Source organism: Nicotiana tabacum, chromosome 16 (assembly GCF_000715075.1).
Source record: "Nicotiana tabacum cultivar K326 chromosome 16, ASM71507v2, whole genome shotgun sequence".
Classification (NCBI taxonomy): domain Eukaryota; kingdom Viridiplantae; phylum Streptophyta; class Magnoliopsida; order Solanales; family Solanaceae; genus Nicotiana; species Nicotiana tabacum.
In genome coordinates, this window is record NC_134095.1 from 27,188,865 (window position 1) to 27,207,874 (window position 19,010).

At 40.5% G+C, this 19,010-nt stretch overlaps 1 long non-coding RNA gene across 1 annotated transcript; it reads left to right on the forward strand.

Moving 5' to 3' along the window:
• The first annotated feature begins 831 nt into the window (after positions 1 to 831).
• On the forward strand, positions 832 to 10,858 carry LOC142170534 (uncharacterized). Its single transcript, XR_012699766.1, has 3 exons — positions 832 to 2,352; positions 7,208 to 7,275; positions 10,636 to 10,858. It is a non-coding gene; the product is annotated as an uncharacterized LOC142170534 (long non-coding RNA).
• The last annotated feature ends 8,152 nt before the right edge of the window (positions 10,859 to 19,010 follow it).

Consider the following 19,010-nt stretch of genomic DNA (forward strand, 5'->3'; position numbering starts at 1 on the left):
AAAATAAGCCTTTATTGAAAAAATTATTAAGTATATGATTTCAAGTGTTTAAACTCAAACGTACTCATATTTGGTGATTTCGGTAAAAGATTGGGTTTTCACTCATATACTTGGTTTTCTTTAGTTATATGATTTTTAACTGCTCCTCGTTACTTTCAGACCTTATTTACTTTAGTTACATACTGAGTTGGCGTACTCACGTTACTCCTTGTACCTTGTGTATAGATCCAGGTGCTCGAGCGGCAGAGTGAGGGTACTCAGCATTATCAGAGTTTGTCGGAGACTGCAAAGTAGCTGTATGGCGTCCGCAGCCCTGCTTTCTGCCTCTTATCCTTGTTTTCCCGCATTTTAGACTTGTTATGTATTAGACAGTCAGATTTGTATATTTAGAGGCTCTAGACTCGTGACACTAGATATTTGGGGCTGTGTTGTCTTATGTTTTATTAGATTCCGCATTATTTTAGCTGTTTTAAACACTTCTTATGAAAATTGATATTAATCATATGTTGGAAAAATGGTTTTATAAAAGAAATTTGATGTGATTGATTGTTTGGCTTGGCTTGGCTTGCCTAGTAATGTGATAGGCACCACCACAACTGGGTATTTGGGGTCGTGACAAGTTGGTATCAGATCCTAGGTTACATAGGTCTCGCGAGTCATGAGCCAATTTAGTAGAGTCTCGCGGATCGGTACCGATACATCTGTATTTATCCTCGAGAGGGTGCAGAACCTTTAGGAAAATCTTTATATTCTTGAAATTCTTGTTGTGCAAATCTGTTAATCTGAATACTAAATTGTTGTTATTCCATTCTGTCACAGATGGTGAGGACATGTGCTACCGTGCAGGGTGGATGACCACTAGTTCCACCTTTGGAGCCACCAAAGGCCGATGATGCGGTTGAGGTTGTGGTAGGGACAGAGTAGCTAGGGCAGCCCCTGCAGATCCACTAGTTGCCCTAGTTCAGGATCAGGTCCTAGTTGTGGACGCTACAGCAGCACCAGCTCAGGCACCAGCTGTGCCCATTGTGATCCCAGGCCTTCAGGAGGCTTTAGCTCAGATCTTATCAGTGTGTACCGGTTTGGCTCAGGCAGTTTCAGTTACTATGGTCGTAGCTACTTCTTAGGCCAGGGGAGGCAGCCAGACTCTCGTTGCTCGCACACCTGAGCAGGTTATGCAGGGACTTCAGACACTGGGGGCACCTCCACCCCAGCCGGTTGCACCAGCTCAGGAGTTTGTGGTACTAGTTATACCAGATGACGAGCAGCATCGACTAGAGATGTTTGGTAGACTCAAGAGTCACACTTTTAGCGGTGTAGAGGGCGAGGATGTCCAGGGTTTCTTAGATTAGTGCCAGAGGATGCTTCATACACCGGGGATTCTAGAGACCAGTGGCGTAGCTTTTACCACCTTTCAGTTTTCCGGGGCTACCTTCACTTGATGGGAGGCGTATGAGAGGCGTAGGCCTGTTGGTGTAGCGCCCCTTACTTGGCAGAACTTCTCTATTCTCTTTCTGGAAAAGTATGTGCCATAGTCTCACCGAGAGAAGCTACGCAGGTAGTTTGAGCAGTTGCGTCAAGGAGAGATGACTGTGATGTAGTATGAGATGCGGTTCTCTATGTTATCCCGTCATACGGTTTGGTTGGTCCCCACATATCGAGAGAGGATTATGAGGTTTGTTAATGGTCTCACATATCAGCTTCGGATTCTCATGACTAGGGAGAGGGTGACAGGTGCTACTTTCGAGGAGGTTCTTGACATCACCCGTGAGATTGAGACGGTTCGCCGATAGGAGTGAGAGGAGAGGGAGGCCAAGAGGCCTCAAGAATCTGGTAGTTACAGTGGTACTCCGTCGAGGGGTCAGTTCTAGTAGGGAAGAGGTCGTCCCTTCAGACTGGCTCATTCAGCTCGCCCAGGGAATCGTGGGGCATCATCGGGTCATGGTTCTCATAGTTCTCATCAGGGTCACTCATCACTCAGTGCCCTTCCAGCCTAGAGTTTGTCCCGTGCTCCATCAGTGCAGGGTTCTTCTATGCCAGGTCCTTCTATTGGTCACTCCGGTGCCAGAGGTTCCCTTTAGTCCCAATCTCCAGCACCGGGGAGTTGTTATGAGTGTGGAGAGTTCGGGCATATGAAGAGGCAGTGTCCTCGTCTTCATGATGGTCAGTTTCAGCAGAGGGGTCGGCCCTCGACTTCTGCTCTAGTCACTTCACCACTCGCCCAGCTAGCTAGGGGTGGAGGTCAGTCAGCCTGGGGTCGCCCTAGAGGGGGAGGTCGATCAGGTGGCGGTCAGGCCTGTTTCTATGCTCTCCTGGGTAGATCAGATGTTGCTGCTTCAGATGCCGTTATTTCAGGTATTGTTTCAGTCTGCCACAGAGATGCCTCTATATTATTTGATCTTGATTCCATCTTTTCTTATGTGTCATCATACTTTGCCTGTTATCTGGATATGCCCCGTGAGTCTCTAGTTTTACCTGTTCATGTATCTAATCCAGTGGGTGATACTGTTGTCGTAGACCGTGTGTACCATCGTGTGTGGTGACTATTGGGGGTCTAGAGACTCGAGTGGATCTTTTATTATTGTGTATGGTGGATTTCGATATCATTTTGGGCATGGACTAGTTATTTACTTGTCATGCTATTCTGGACTATCATGCCAAGACAATCACATTGGCTATACCAGGTGTGCCATAGATCGAGTGGCGAGGTATGACTGATTATGTTCCTAGTAGAGTGATCTCATTCTTTAAATCCCAGCGTATGGTTGGGAAGGGATGTCTTTCGTATCTAGCCCTTGTGAGGGATGTCGGAGCTGAGGCTCCCAGTATTGATTTTGTCCCAATTGTGAGGGATTTTCCCAATGTGTTTCCTGCAAACCTGTCGGGCATGCCACCGGACAGGGACATTGATTTTGGTATTGACCTGGTGTCGGGCACTCAGCCCATTTCTATTCTGTCATATCGTATGGCACTAGCGGAGTTGAAGGAATTAAAAGAGCAGCTTCAGGAACTCCTCGATAAGGGGTTCATTCGGCCTAGTGTGTCACTTTGGGGTGCGCCGGTTCTATTTGTGAAGAAGAAGGATGGAACTATGAGAATGTGCATTGACTATAGGCAATTGAACAAAGTAACAATTAAGAACAAGTATCCTTTTCCTCGCATTGATGATTTATTCGACCAGCTTCAAGGAGCGAGAGTGTTCTCCAAGATTGATCTCCATTCAGGTTATCACCAGTTGAAGATCAGGGACTCGTATATTCTTAAGACAGCTTTCAGGACCCGATATGGTAATTATGAGTTCTTGGTGATGTCTTTTGGGCTGACCAATGCCCCATCAGTGTTCATGTATTTTATGAACAACGTGTTCCGACCTTATCTCGATTCGTTTGTCGTAGTCTTTATTGATGATATTCTGGTGTATTCGCGTAGTCAGGAGGAGCACGCGGAGCATTTAAGAGTTGTGTTGCAGAGATTGAGGGAGGAGAAGCTTTATGCAAAATTCTCCAATTGTGAGTTTTGGCTCAGTTCAATGGCTTTCTTGGGGCACGTGGTGTCCAGCGAGGGTATTCAGGTTGATTAGAAGAAGATAGAGGCGGTTCAGAGTTGTCCCTGACCGTCCTCAGCCACAGAGATTCACAGTTTTCTTGGTTTGGCTAGCTATTATTGCCGGTTTGTTTAGGGATTCTCATCTATCGCATTGCCCTTGACCAAGTTAACTCAGAAGGGTGCTTCATTTGTATAGTCGGACGAGTGCGAGGAGAGCTTTCAGAAGGTCAAGACAGCTTTGACCACAACTCCAGTGCTAGTTTTTCCATCAGCTTCAGGTTCATATACCGTGTATTGTGATGCTTCGAGAGTTGGTATTGGTTGTGTTTTGATGCAGGAGGGTAGAGTTATTGCTTATGCTTCTTGTCAGTTGAAGCCCCATGAGAAGAACTACCCCGTTCATGATATGGAGTTGGCTGCCATAGTTCACGCGTTGAAGATTTGGAGGCACTACTTGTATGGTGTGTCTTGTGAGGTGTTTATTGATCATCGTAGCCTCCAGTACTTATTCAAACAGAAGGATCTCAATTTGAGGCAGCGGAGGTGGTTGGAGTTGCTTAAGGATTGTGATATCACTATATTGTACCATCTAGGGAAGGCCAATGTGGTGGCCGATGCTTTAAGCCGAAAGGCGGTGAGCATGGGAAGTTTGGCATATATTCCAGTTGGGGAGAGACCTTTTGCAGTTGATGTTCAGGCCTTGGCCAATCGGTTTGTGAGATTAGATGTTTCGGAGCCTAGCGGGGTATTAACTTGTGTGGTTTCTCGGTCTTCCTTATATGATCACATTAGAGAGCGCCAGTATGATGATCTGAATTTGCTTGTCCTGAAGTATAGAGTTCAACATGATGATGCCAGAGATGTGACAATTGGTGATGATGGGGTATTGAGGATGCATGGCCAGATATGTGTGCCCAATGTGGATGGGCTTCGGGAGTTGATTCTGGAGGAGGCTCATAGCTCGCGGTATTCCATTCATCCGGGTGCCGCAAAGATGTATTAGGATCTGAAACAACATTATTGGTGGAGAAGAATGAAGAAAGATATTGTGAGATTTGTAGCTTGGTGTCTCAATTGTCAGCAGGTGAAATATGAGCATTAGAAACTGGGTGGCTTGCTTCAGCAAATGGATATTCCCGAGTGGAAGTGGGAGAAGATTACTATGGACTTTGTTGTTGGACTTCCACGGACTTTGAGGAAGTTCGATGCTATTTGGGTGATTGTGGATCAGCTGACCAAGTCCGCGCACTTCATTTATGTGTGTACTACCTATTCTTCAGAGCGGTTGGTAGAGATCTATATCCGGGAGATTGTTCGGTTGCATGGTGTCCTAGTTTCCATCATTTTAGATAGGGGCACTCAGTTTACATTGCAGTTTTAGAGGTCTGTGCTGCGAGAGTTGGGTACTCAGGTTGAGTTGAGCACAGATTTTCACCCTCAGACGGACGAGCAGTCCGAGCGCACTATTCAAATATTGGAGGACATGTTGCGTGCTTGTGTCGTTGATTTCGGAGGTTATGGGATCAGTTTCTGCCACTTGTAGAGTTTGCTTATAACAACAACTACCAGTCGAGTATTCAGATGGCTCCGTATGAGGCTTTGTATGGGAGGTGGTATAGATCTCCAGTTGGATGGTTTGAGCCCGGTGAGGCTAGGCTATTGGGGACAGACCTGGTGCAGGATGCTTTAGTAAAGGTGAAGGCGATTTAGGAGTGGCTTCGTACAGCAGTCGAGGTAGAAGAGCTACGCTGATAGGAAGGTTCGGGATGTGTCCTACATGGTCGGTAAGAAGGTTTCACCCATGAAGGGTGTTATGAGATTTGGGAAGAAAGGGAAATTGATCCCTCGGTTAATTGGGCCTTTTGAAGTGCTTCGGAGGATTAGGGAGGTGGCTTATGAGCTTACTTTGCCACCCAGCTTGTCGAGTGTGCATCCGGTATTTTATGTTTCTATGCTCTGGAAGTATATTGGGGATCCGTCTCATGTTTTGGATTTTAGCACGGTTCAGTTGGATGATGATTTGACTTATGATGTGGAGCCAGAAGCTATTTTGGGTCGACAGGTTCGAAAGTTAAGATAAAAGAATATAGCTTCAGTGAAGGTGCAGTGGAGAGGTTGGCCCGTGGAGGAGGCTACCTGGGAGACCGAGTAGGACATGCGGAGCAGATATCCTCACCTGTTTGAGGCTTCAGGTATGTTTCTTGACTCGTTCAAGGACGAACGTTTGTTTAAATTGGGGAGGATGTGACGACCTGGCCAGTCGTCTCATGAGTTACCTGTCTGTTATCCCCATATCTGCTTCCTTATGCCTTGTTATCCATGTTTTGTGGTATTGGGTTGGTCGGATCGAATCCGGAATGATTTTGGTAAGGTTTGATACACTTATGTGTAAGAAAGTCAACCGGTTGGTCGGTAAGAAAGCTTAAGTTGGAAAAGTCAACCGGATGTTGACTTATGTGTTAGAGGGATCAAAAGTGAATTTTGAGGGTTAATTTAGCTTCGGGAGGTGATTTGTGACTTAAGAGCGTGATCGGAATGAGTTTTGGAGGTTAAGAGTAGATTTAGGCTTGAATTGGCGAAGTTAAGATTTTGGCGATTTCCGGTTGGTTGGCGAGATTTTGATATAGGGGTTGGAATGGAATTCCGAGAGTTGCAGTAGTTCTGTTGTCTCATTTAGGATGTGTGTGCAAAATCTCATGTCATTCGGACGTGGTTTGGTTGGGTTTTTTATCAAAAGCAAAATTCACAAGATTTTAGAAAGTTTGACTTGAATCTGATGTGTTTTGGGTGATTTGATGTTGTTTGAGGTGTTTTGATGATTGGAACAAGTTTGAATAAGGTATTAGGATATGTTTGTGCTTTTGGTTGATGTCCCAGGGGCCTCGGGGTGATTTGGGATGGTTGACGGAAAGGTTTGAGACTTGTGAAGTTCCAAAATCTCTATTGCTTTTGGTATTTCCGCACCTGCAGATTGGGGACCGCAGGTGCAACGTCGCACATGCAGAAGAGGAGCTGCAGAAGTGTATTATCGAGGAGTCGTCAGGAGCCGCAGATGCGGTTGTGGGACCACACCTGCGAAGCCGCAGGTGCGGATGGTTGGTCGTAGAAGGAATTTTGGTCCAATAAGTGGTTTCCGCAGAAGCGGAGGAAAAACTGCATATACGGTACGGCAGAAGCGGCTATGGGATCGTAGATGCAAAAATCCCTAGCCAAAAGGTATATATTGCTTTCTTCGCGAATTTTTGCAAAATACTCCATTTTTAAAGACGGGAATGAGGCTAAGGCATAGGATTTCGAGAGGAATCAAAGGATATCAGTTGGGTAAGTGCCCTAAGCTTAATTACTTGGGTTTAAGATCATTTTTCCATTGTTTAATCATGGTTTTACTGGAAATTAAGGAAGAAAAATTGGGGATTAGGGCTTGAGATTAAGAGAGCTTTAAATGGGGATTTGAGGGGTCATTTGGACTCCAATTTCAGTGTTCTTGATATGTATAGACTCGTGGGAGGATAAGGATTCCATTGACATAATTTTTATCGAGTTTTGAGACGTGGTCCCGGGGGTCGGGTTTTGGTAATTTCAGGATTTTGGTATTATTTGATTGTTTTCGCATGGGCTTCGTTCCCTTAGCATATTTTGACGCCGTGATTCTGATTTTTGATAGATTCGACGCGAGTGGAGGCCGATTCGAGGGGCAAAGGCATCGCGGAGTAGTATTTTCACCGGTTTGAGGTAAGTAACCATTGTAAATCTGGAATTGAGGGTACAAAACCCCGATATTTGACTTGTTTTGATAAATGTGGTGACGCACATGCTAGGTGACGGGCGTGTGGGCGTGCACCGGTAGGGATTGTGACTTGGTCCGTCCCGTAGAAACTATTAAGCCGCGTATTTGATTTTAAATCTTATATTATTCTATACTTTAGTCATTTATACGGTATTATGGGTTGTATGCCATGTTTGGTGCCTTGTGCCGACCTGTTGAGACCCTTAGGGGCATTTTACTATTTTTCCCTCACTTTACTTGTTGAAAGCATATCCTCAGTCATGTTTTACCTGTTTAAATGTTTAAAACTGGTTTTATCACTCCCCTTCTAATTGTGAGGACTGTTTGGGCTGAGTTCCTTAATTTCTATTGTTGTGCCCGAGAGGCTGTGAGGTTAATGACTGAGAGAGGTTGGGAACCTAATAGTGAGGATATTATATGTTTATATTATGGATCGGGCTGCACGCCACAACGATATATATACTGGATCAGGCTGCACGCCACATATATATATACGATATATATATTGGATCGGGCTGCACGCCGCAGCAATATATATATTGGATCGGGCTGCGCGCCGCAGCGATATGACGCTTGGGCTGTAGGAGCCCCTCCGGAGTCTGTACACCTCCAGTGAGCGCAGTCGACTATAAATTATGGATCGGGCTGCACGCTGTAGTGGTTACTATGATTTCTATTACTATGAGATATTAATGAGCCTGAGTGCTGAGAGTGAGTACTGAGTGACGAGAGTGAGGGCCAGCCAGACCAAAACAGAACACCTCTTTTAAACAGTTAACCATCATAAACAGTAGTAACATATAATATAATATTCATAAATTGCGGAATTTAACGATAATAACAGCAGGAACCATCCCGACACAACCCAAACCGGGGTGTCACAAGTCATGAGCTACTACAAAATCTTCTATAGGTCTACAAAGTACGAAATCCGATACAACAGTTTGAAGAAAACATAAATGATAGAGGATAAGAGAGACAAGGGGCTGCGGACGTCAACAGCTACCTCGTAACTCCAAATCACTTCCTAACCTGGAAGGAATCAGCGCTCAGGTGCGGACTCTGCTATGTCTGAATCTGCACATATGGTGCAAGGAGTAATGTGAGTACTCCGACTCAGTAAGTAATAATTACAAATAATGGCTGAAAGTATGAAAACACGTAAAGGCACAAAGCAATTCCATATCAAGTAGTAAAATCACTTAAAGCAGTAAATCAGTGAAGAAATCAAATGATATTCCTTTTTAAAACAAGTAAAATAGGTAATTTAACAGGTAATTAACAAGTAGAAATCTTCCCCTCGGGCACAGTATCAATCGCTCAGCATAGTATCAGCCCATCAGGCTCACTCTCAGTACAGTATCAGCCCATCGGGCTACCTCACAATCACTCAGCATAATGGTCAGCCATTGTTACCTTACCAAATTGTATCATACAATGTCATTGTTACCACTGTTTCAAATCACATGGGTACCCGCGCTCACTGTGGGCGTGCAGACTCCGGAGGGGCCCCTTACGGCCCAAGCGCTATATCAAGCCACCTCATGACATCATCACTCAGCATATCCTCACATCACTCAAGCCACCGCATGGCATGAATAGTATCTCAGGCCCTCGGCCTCATATCACTCAGCATATCCTCACATATGGCCCTCGGCCTCATTCAGTCTAGAAATCATCATAAGCCCCTTGGGCATTAGTAAAACAGTAGTTCTCAGCCCAAAACATGATGTAGAAATATCATTTATACAACGAAATAAATAAAGTATGAAAGTTGTAACTCATTTTATTATTAGTTAAATGTGACAAGTTGGGCGATTTTCATTAAAGCCTGTCACTGCAGAGGGAGGCTTGTGCGGCCGCATGTTGCCCTCACGCGGTCCGCGCAAGCCAGTGCGGTCCGCGCAAAGGCAACGTGCGGCCGCACATGCCTCCCTCTGCAGTGATAGGCTTTAGTATTTGGGTCATAACCTTTGCTACAGATGTCCAAATTGAGATATCTTTACTTTTCTGGAAACTAGATACGAAGGGATACAACTTTTGTTTTTGAATCACCTCAAAATTCCTTGTAGATCAAAAGTTATGAGCTTCCAAAGTAGGACCAGCAGATCGTTCCCCACGCGGCCGCACACCATTTTGTGCGGTCCGCATGACACCTACCGCAGCCGTTTTTATGCGCTCTGCACAGCACTCAACGCGGGCGCACCTATTTTTGTGCGGACCGCATGGGTGAGTTCTGGGGCCTGCAACCCCTGTAGACCTGCTACAGCTATGATTTTTGCACTAAAACATCCCGGAACCTACCCGGAACTCCCGGAACTTCAAACCAATTGTACCAACACATCTCATGACATCGTTCAAACTTGCTCAAAACTTCGGAACGCTCACAACAACATCAAATCACCAATTTAACATAGGATTCAGGCCTAAGAACTCCAAGAACTCTTAAATTATGCTTTCGATCAAAAGGTCTATCAAATCTCGTCCGAATGACCTGAAATTTTGCACACACATCCTAAATGAAATGAAGCTACTGCAACTCTCGGAATTCCATTCTGACTCCTATATCAAAATCTCGCCTATCAACCGGAATTTTTCAAAATATCAATTTCGCCAATTAACGCCTAAATCTTCTCTACATCTCCAAAACCCATTCTGATCGCTCTCCTAAGTCACAAATCACCTCCCGAAGCTAATCGAACCCTCGAAACTCACTTCCGAGCCTTCTAACACATAAGTCAACATCCGGTTGACTTTTCCAATTTAAGCCTTCTTAAAAGAGACTAAGTGTCTCATTTCTTACCAAATCCTCTCCGAACTCGAACTAATAAACTCGATCACATAAAACACGGATAACGAAGCGTAAAGAAGCTAAAATGGGATAAATGGAGCGGTAACTCATGAGATGACTGGCCGGGTCGTCACAAATATTAATGAGCCTGAGTGTTAAGAGCGAGTATTGGGTGATGAGAGTTGAGTCACGAGTGACTGATAGGCTGCCCGAGAGGCCATATTCTGAGTGATACCTTGCCCGAGGGGCCCAATTATGATATCTTTACTGATTTCACTCTTTTTTTTAAAATAAGCCTCTGTTGGAAAATTATTAAGTATACGATTTCAAGTGTTTAAACTGAAATTTGATGATTTTACGGCGAAATTGGTTTTAAACTGTGAAGTTGACTTGTATTCTGTTGTTTTCTTCAGTTATACGATTTTTAACTGCTTGTCACTACTTTCGGACCTTATTTACTTTAGTTACTTACTGAGTTGGCGTACTCACGTTACTCCCTGCACCTTGTGTACAGATCCAGGTGCCCGAGCGACAGAGTGAGGGTCTTCAGCATTATCAGAGTTTGCCGGAGACTGCAAGGTAGCTTCATGGCGCCCGCAGCCCTGCTTTCTTCCTCTTATCCTTGTTTTCCCATTTTTTAGACTTGTTATATATTAGACAATTAGATTTGTATATTTAGAGGCTCTAGACTCGTGACACCAGATATTTGGGGTTGTGTTGTCTTATGTTTTATTGGATTCCACATTATTTTAGCTATTTTAAACACTTCTTATGAAAACTGGTATTAATCCTATGTTGGAAAAATGATTTTATAAAAGAAATTCGATCTGATTGATGGTTTGGGTTAGCTTGCCAAGAAATGTGATAGGCGCCATCACGACTGGTATTTGGGGTTGTGATATGCTGATTCATCTGTTTCTTCCTTTATTTGGTTATTTCAGGTTCGATTATCAGCTATCTAGGTACATATCCTTGAACTTGTATCATTACTTGATGAAATATTTAAATCCTAAGTAAATTATTTTTCAATTGTTCATTCTTATTTTTGTAAGTATTTTCTGACATAACTGCTAATTTAAGTGTAATTTGGATATCTTTGGCTTGTTTGTGATTCAAAGATTTAAATGTACCTCCAATGTTATCAATTGATAACTGTCGTTAAATTGGTTAGCAAGAATGTTAGTAATCTGAAATTCCATATATCCTTATCTCCTGCTGCTATTGATGATTGTAAATTCATTAGACATTTCTTTGCCAGTAATTAATGTGATTAACCTCCTTGGAAAAACATTTCTGTTATAAACGGCTTGCAAATATAAAATGGTCCTAACTGCATCAACGGTTCCAGTAGTTGCTATATCAAGATGTCATTCTTGAAACTGTTAAAAGTTCTCTATTTCATGTTGTATGATTGTCCTGCATCTTGATCTTTATTCTCCAAACAAGATCCTATTCCTTGTTGTCAAACTAGTTTGATTTTTTTGATCTTAAGCGTAATGGGGTTATTGAAACTGGAGAATTTGTACTGTCAAATAGTTGAATCGTAGAATTTGTGTACATACTTAACTTCATTTACTTCCTGCGATTCAACTGCCAGATTTGCTCACTTTGCTTCTCTGTTAAGTACCTGGTTGTAATTGTCGCCTAATCATTTCTATTTCTATGATTGAGTTTGAAGTCATGTGATATGCCAAATGAAGTATAAGCAGATTAATTCCCACATATTTAATAGTAGTTGAATTGGAATTGACATTTAGTCTTGAACTAGTAATATAAATTGGTCTCATTATATTATGTCATTGAATAGCTTCATCACTTCAGATACATACATGATCTTAAACAGTAGGAAATAATAATTAAATGAACATCGTAGAAATGCTTTAGGTGCGATTAATCAACTATCGTGACTATGGGTACAATTTCTGTGGCATAGTCATGATACATAATTCCCAATTCGGGTGTGCGTTTCATGTGACCCGATCATAACAACTTTGAACAATATTAAAATAAACATGTTGCAAATCGCGGGTGCATTTTATGTGACGCAGTTTGCAATGTGTACCAAAACGGCAAGTGTATGACAATCGTAACTTGTTCAAGAAATAATTCCATATATCCTAAAAAGCGGTTAAAATAATTAAAAGCGGTTATAAAGTTAAAAATGCACAATAGGTTTAAAACATGTAATTAATCAGATAATTAAGACAATTATTAATAGTTAAGCGACCGTGCTAGAACCACGGAACCCAGGAATGCCTAACACCTTCTTCCAGGTTAACAAAACTCCGTACCTAGATTTTCTAGTTTCGCAAACTTTTAAATAAAGTTGATTTTTCCATGATTTGGGATTTTAAAAATAAATCGGTGACTTGAGACACCAAATAAATTATTCCAAGTGGTGACTCTGGAAATAAATAAAATAATATCATTTCAAATAATGTCACTTATATTGGAAAAACTCCCTTATATACCCTCTTGGGTGTAAAAAGGAGGTGTGACACCCAAAAAGGAAATAAATTGAGAATGTGCGTAGATTATAACGACTTGAATAAAGCATGTCCCAAAGACTTATTCTCATTGCCCAACATCGATCTCTTGATCGATGCCACGGCCGGCCACGAAATCCTCACTTTTCTCGACGCCTATTCCGGGTATAATCAAATTCAAATGAACCCAGAAGACAGGGAAAAGACTTCGTTCATCACGAAGTATGGCATATACTGTTCGAACGTAATGCCCTACGGGCTAAAAAATGCGAGAGCAATATACCAACGCCTAGTTAATAAGATGTTCGAACATAAAATAGGCCAATCTATGAAAGTTTACATTGATGACATGCTAGTTATGTCCCTGCGTGCAGAGGACCATTTGGCTCATTTGTAGGAAACATTCGATATCTGTAGAAGTTACAACATGAAGCTCAACCCCGAGAAATGTGCCTTCGGAGTAGGTGAAAATAGGGGGATCGTGATTAACCCCAACAAAATCAAGGCCATCGAAGAAATCACAATGGTGAACAATGTGAAGGCCGTACAGTGGCTAACCGGGTGGGTAGCAGCTGTGAGCACCTAATTTTTGCCGTACATGAAAATAACTCCAAAAAATAGACCAAAATAATTTTAATTGATTTCTAGGAGTTTTTCTTTATTTAGTTGCATTTCATGCATTTTTAATATTTTAAAATCATAAAAATTATCACGTTTTAATTTCATGCCATCTTAGATTCAAATTTGCATGTAGGAATTAATTTTATTAAGCAAAAATCACAAAAATGGTCATTTTTACATATTTAGATTTTAGCCTATAAAATTAGCATTTTTCTTTTGTTTTAAGTTAATTAGTTGTTTTAATGTTAAAAATAGATAAAGAATTTTAATTTCTACAAAAATTGATTGATTTAGGATTTTAATTAATTTAATTTGAATTTAAAACCAAAGAAAAGAAAAGAAAAGAAAAAACAAGGAATTAAAGAATTGTTTGGGTCTTGTTCAAAATTGGGCCAAACACTACATTGTTTTGTCGATCCATCTCAGGACCCCTCTCTTGAATAAAACGGCACCATCACCTTTCCAAACTCAAGAATCCCTAAAGCTAAGAAAAAACATGAGAAAACCTACCGATTCTTAGACAAAAAAAATACCTAGCAAAAATCAAGGACCCTTCCCCTTCAACAACGAAGAAGCAGTGTCGCTGCTCCCATTTTTGCTGATCCATCTCAGGACCCCTCTCTTGAAGAAAACGGCACCACCACCTTTCCAAACTCAAGAATTCCTAATGCTAAGAAACAAAAGAAACGTAGCTACCCCCAAAAAGCTAAAGTTGAATAAGCAATGCCACCTTACAAGCCACACCCAAAAATGTCAGTTTGAATATCAGCCACCCTTTTTACTCACAAGCTCTCCAGTCAGTATTGCCTTGAAAGTCCCTTATTATGGATCGTATAACTGAGTTCTCCTACGTTGATTTCACCTTCACATACTTGTCACTAATGCGAACCAATTACAGCTGGAAGAACATTCAATCTGGTTCACTCTGGAGCAGCGCACAGCTCGAAACATAAATTTAAAGCAACTATGGTTGAACAAGATTAAACTACCATTTAGCTAGAGGCGTAAAGCCCAAAAATATGATAATAGGCTAGATTCTTCTAAAGGTTAGTGAGTATTCATGTAATTGGAAAAAGGATTTTCTTTACATTTTTTTAGTTTCTTTTTTTTTTTCGATCCAAAGAAAATGTCCAAAAAAAAAAAGATTTTGCTATTTGTTTTCGTCTTAGTTCTACTTCTTAAGAGACCCGATCAGAAAAAAGAGAGAGAATATTTTCACTTTTAGTTTCATCTCTAGCTACTCAGATCTAAAAAATCACATACAATATATTAGCTTTTTTTTCTTTTAAGTTGGATTTCGAGAAAAAGCAAGGGAAAAAAATGGGTTTCACATGAGATTTGGTTCCTGTTTTAAAGAGCCGAGGTTTACAGTCCTCTATTCGAGCTTTGGTCCATGGATTCCTGCTGATTATTCTGGTCGATGTTCTAGCTTCGACGTTGGATTTTCTTGTAATTGCTGCTTCCGAACAGAAAATGTATTGAAGAAAGCTTCTAGCCATAAGGTTCACTTTTTTTTATTTCTATTCTTGTACATTTTATTTGCTTGTTTCTCTATCTTGCTTAGTTAAACACATGATATTTTGCTTGGTTAATATTCTTTTACTGCATTTTGGTCTCCATTACTGTTCATATATAGTTGATTCTTTATAGTTTGGTTCATTTAGTTTGAATTAAGAGAACATTCAAGTGAGCTTTAAATCATGTTTAATGGATTGTATTTTTCCATGTTTTGTGCGTCTACATTTGGTTATTTTATTATTACGTTAATGAGAATGTTGTTTTACATTAGGTATTGTGTAGGATGGATTGTTTTATTAAGTTATGACTTTTAATAGCTCTAAAGAATAATTGATTCTCTTAGTGACTATAGTAGCAGTATCATACTATTTCTTTCACCAAAATCTCCTATCCATAAATCACAACCTTGCAATAATCTCAAATTAGAATATGAAATAAATCACAAACATCGTAGCTTGCTTTAGGCGCGATTAATAAAATTATCGTGACTATGGGTACGGTTCCCGTGGCATGATCACGACACATAATTCCCAAATTCGGGTGTGTATTTCATGTGACTCGATCCTAACAACTTTGAACATTAATAAAATAAACATATCGCAAATCGCGGGTGCATTTTATGTAGTGGGGTTTGCGGCGTGTTCCAAAACGGTAAGTGTACGACAATCGCAACTTGTTCAAGAAATAATTCCATAAATCCTAAAAGCAGTTTAAAATAATTAAAAGTGGTTATAAAGTTTAAAATGCACAATATATTTTAAAACATGTAGTAAATCGGATAATAGACCAATTAATAATAGTTTAAGAGACCGTGCTCGAACCGCGGAACCCGAAAATGACTAACACCTTCTCCCGGATTAATAGATTCCTTATCTAGAATTTCTGATTTCGCAGACTTTTAATAAAATCGATTTCCTCGATTTGGGATTTTAAAATAAACCTGTGACTTGGTACATCATAAAATTCTCCCAAGTGGCGACTCTAAAAATTAAATAAAATAATCCTATTTCGAATAATGTCACTTTAATTGGAAAAACTCCCTTATATACCCACCTTGGGTGGTAAAAAGGAAGTGTGACAGCTCTGGCGACTCTGCTGGGGATAAGAACCCAGAACTTGTGGTTCAGGGTTCAGAATCCGAGCTTAGAATAACTGTTATAATTGGCTTGTTTTTATTATCTGATTTTTACATGTTTGAGCCTAATGTGATAAATGCCATTTTTTACTGCTTTGATATTGTTTGGACTGTACATAAATTGTTACGAAACTCTCTTCTCTCTGAGTCTTCTAAATCATCTGGGAAGTGTGCACTTTGCGTGACTTTTTTTCTGTTAGAGTCATATCCCAATTTTAGAACGAGGTTCGGACAAGTTGCAAAGCCGGTGAAGCTTTTGTATTCCCGGTACGCTGCATCCCTTCGGCTCGAGCTGTCCGCCCGGTAAGCCAGGTCTAGAACAATAAACCCAGGTTTTTAAACCTAGTATAACAAGCCTCATGCCGGATCCCTAGTAGGAACGTTTGTTTGCATCACGTGCATTTGACCTTGGAGACTCAACACAGGGGTTGGGTCTGTCTAGGACAGGTGTACCCAAATGAAAAAGACCATCCTGATGCATCTTACGTGCTACTTGTGCATCTATTTGTTTCGGTTTGCATGTTGATCGGCATCTAGAATATGGAAAGAAAATAAAAAAAGAGAAAAAAATCAAAAATAATAAAACAAGAGTGAGAGGTAGGTATTTGAAAAATTCTGAAACTCTGCCGAAATTCTGAAAAAAAGGGAAAAAGAAAAAGACAAGGTCATTTCAAAATGAGCCTAAAATATTCAAGTGTCATGTTTCTTTGTTCCGTCAAAATTGACCGAACTACGTGGGTCTGATTCTCACCGGATGCGAGATACGTAGGCAAACCTCATTGGTTCCGGCCCCAATTTTTTTTTAAAAAAAGATCCAAAATTAATTTCCTTTAATCCTTCTTTAAAAGCATTTCCTTAGAAAATTAAAAAAAAGGATTTTAAAACTGAAAAATAAAAATGTTTCCTTCTTTCTGGAGTCTTTCATATGAAAAAAAAGAAATAAAAAGAAAAATCAATCAAAAATCAAAATCCAAAGTACGAGTTTCCTTTACTTTGAAGTATTGTTTTCCAAATATTCCAAAAAAATCAAAAAAAAAAAATCATCAAAAAAAATTATGTTCCTTCTTTAAAAGTCTTTCTTTCGTAAATGTCAAAAAACAATTTGAAAAATTGAAGTCCAAAAATATTTTCGCTTTTCTTTAGAAGTACTTTTGTAAATAAATTAAAAAAAAACTCAGAAATCCAAAATATTTTCTTAAAAGTCCCTCTTTCAAAAATTAGAAGGCAACATCCAAAATTCAAAAAATATTTTCTTTCCTCTTTAGAGAAAGAGAAAATAAATGAAAATTCAAACAAAAATATTTTCTTTTTACCTTTAAAATTCCCCAAAGTTCAAATCAAAAGAAAACGAATTCTTAGAAGTCTTTCTTTCAAAAATCAAAATAAAATCAAAATAAAAAATCCAAAAAAATAATAATATTTCCTTTCTTCTTTTAAAGCATTTCTGTCGAAAAGTCCAAAAAAAAAACAAAAAAAACAACAGAACAAAGAATTCAAAAAAATATGTTTCTCTTTTTCTTAAAGTTTTCATGGTCTGAGTTTTATAAAAGTAAACAAAAAAAGAGTTAGTTTATTTACTCCATTCTCAATCTTCCTGAACTACGCAAGATCTAATTCATGCGGCGTCATGATACGTAGGCAATTCCCATCAGATTCGATCATAGCCATAAAATAAACTGAGTGAAAAAATAAGCTGAAAAAAAGAGAAAGAGAAATTGAGTGAAAAAACAAAAAAGAAGAAAAAAAAGAAAAAGACTGAAAAAAAAAGAAAAAAAAAGGAGTGACATAAAATAAAAGAGTGAAAAAAAGAAAAGAAAAGAAAAGAGAGTGCCAAAAATAAAGAGCGATGGAAACGAAATGAAAAAAAAAATCAAGAGTGATTAAAGAGAGGCAGAAATAAAAAAAAAAGAGGTACATACTGAAATAGTTAGTTAAGGCCGGGATGAAACATGCAACCGTTCAAACACATGGTAGAAGCGTTTAACTGTTAGGTGCATTGCATCACAACATGCGATTTCCTATATGTTAAATGTCTCAAAACTAACAAGGTTGTTGGGTGTGCAAACTAGCCAAGTTTTGGTGGTTGGTTTTGTTGGTAGTCTAGCCTCCCCTCCTTCATAAGATCCAAAGGTACAGATGGCCTCCGCAAGCAATCTACCAATCATCGGTCCTAAGGATAGCCCGACATCGGCTATTCTGTAGCTAGAATCAGCAGCTGCTGTAGAGAATAGGATGTTGCGTCTCCGCATATCGGAAATGTGGATTGCCTGGTCCAATGGTAGGGAACCGCCAAGTGCAATTCTTGAGTTCCCTGAATTGATCCCCAGGTCAGGCGAGGTTACCAATGCCCCTGTGCCCAACCCGCTCATCCCATGCGATCACCCTCCAATGCCCTCCAATGATCCTGGCATGCCTTCTGTGGCTCACCCCCGGGCACCAGCTTCAAGGACACCGCCTCTAATGTTCATTTTTCAAGGTCCACAGCTTCAACCAGAAATAACATATGTGACCCCGTACTCTTTCACTCAAATTTTGCAATATGATCTCTCGGTGGAACAAGAAAATGTTGTTAATAATCCTGAACAAGAGGAAATGGCTCGGAAGATGAAGAGCCTGAAACAAAGCCTAAAAAACATGCAAAGTATGAGTGGCCAAAAGAGTGTCGCATACTCTGACCTCTGTATGTTTCCCCATGTCCACTTGCCAGCTGGCTTCAAGATGCCAAAATTTGAAATGTATGACGGGCATGAAGACCCGGTCGCTTACCTGAAACGATACTGTAACCAGTTGAGAGGCACTAGTGGAAAAGAGGAGCTGCTAATGTCCTATTTCAGGGAAAGCCTCACCGAAATCGCTTCTGAGTGGTATACGGATCAAAAAATTACTCATTGGCATGTGTGGGACGATATGGACAGAGATTTTGTCCGCCAGTTCCAGTATAATGTGGACATCGCTCCCGACAGAAACTCTTTGTCCAATTTGAAAAAGAAAACCGCGGAAAGCTTCCGCGAATATGCTGTCAAATGGCGTGAGCAAGTTTCCAGGGTAAAGCCTTCAATGGACGAAATTGAAATGGTCACAGTCTTTCTACAGGACCAAGTTTCGGACTACTTCCAGAATATGATGTCC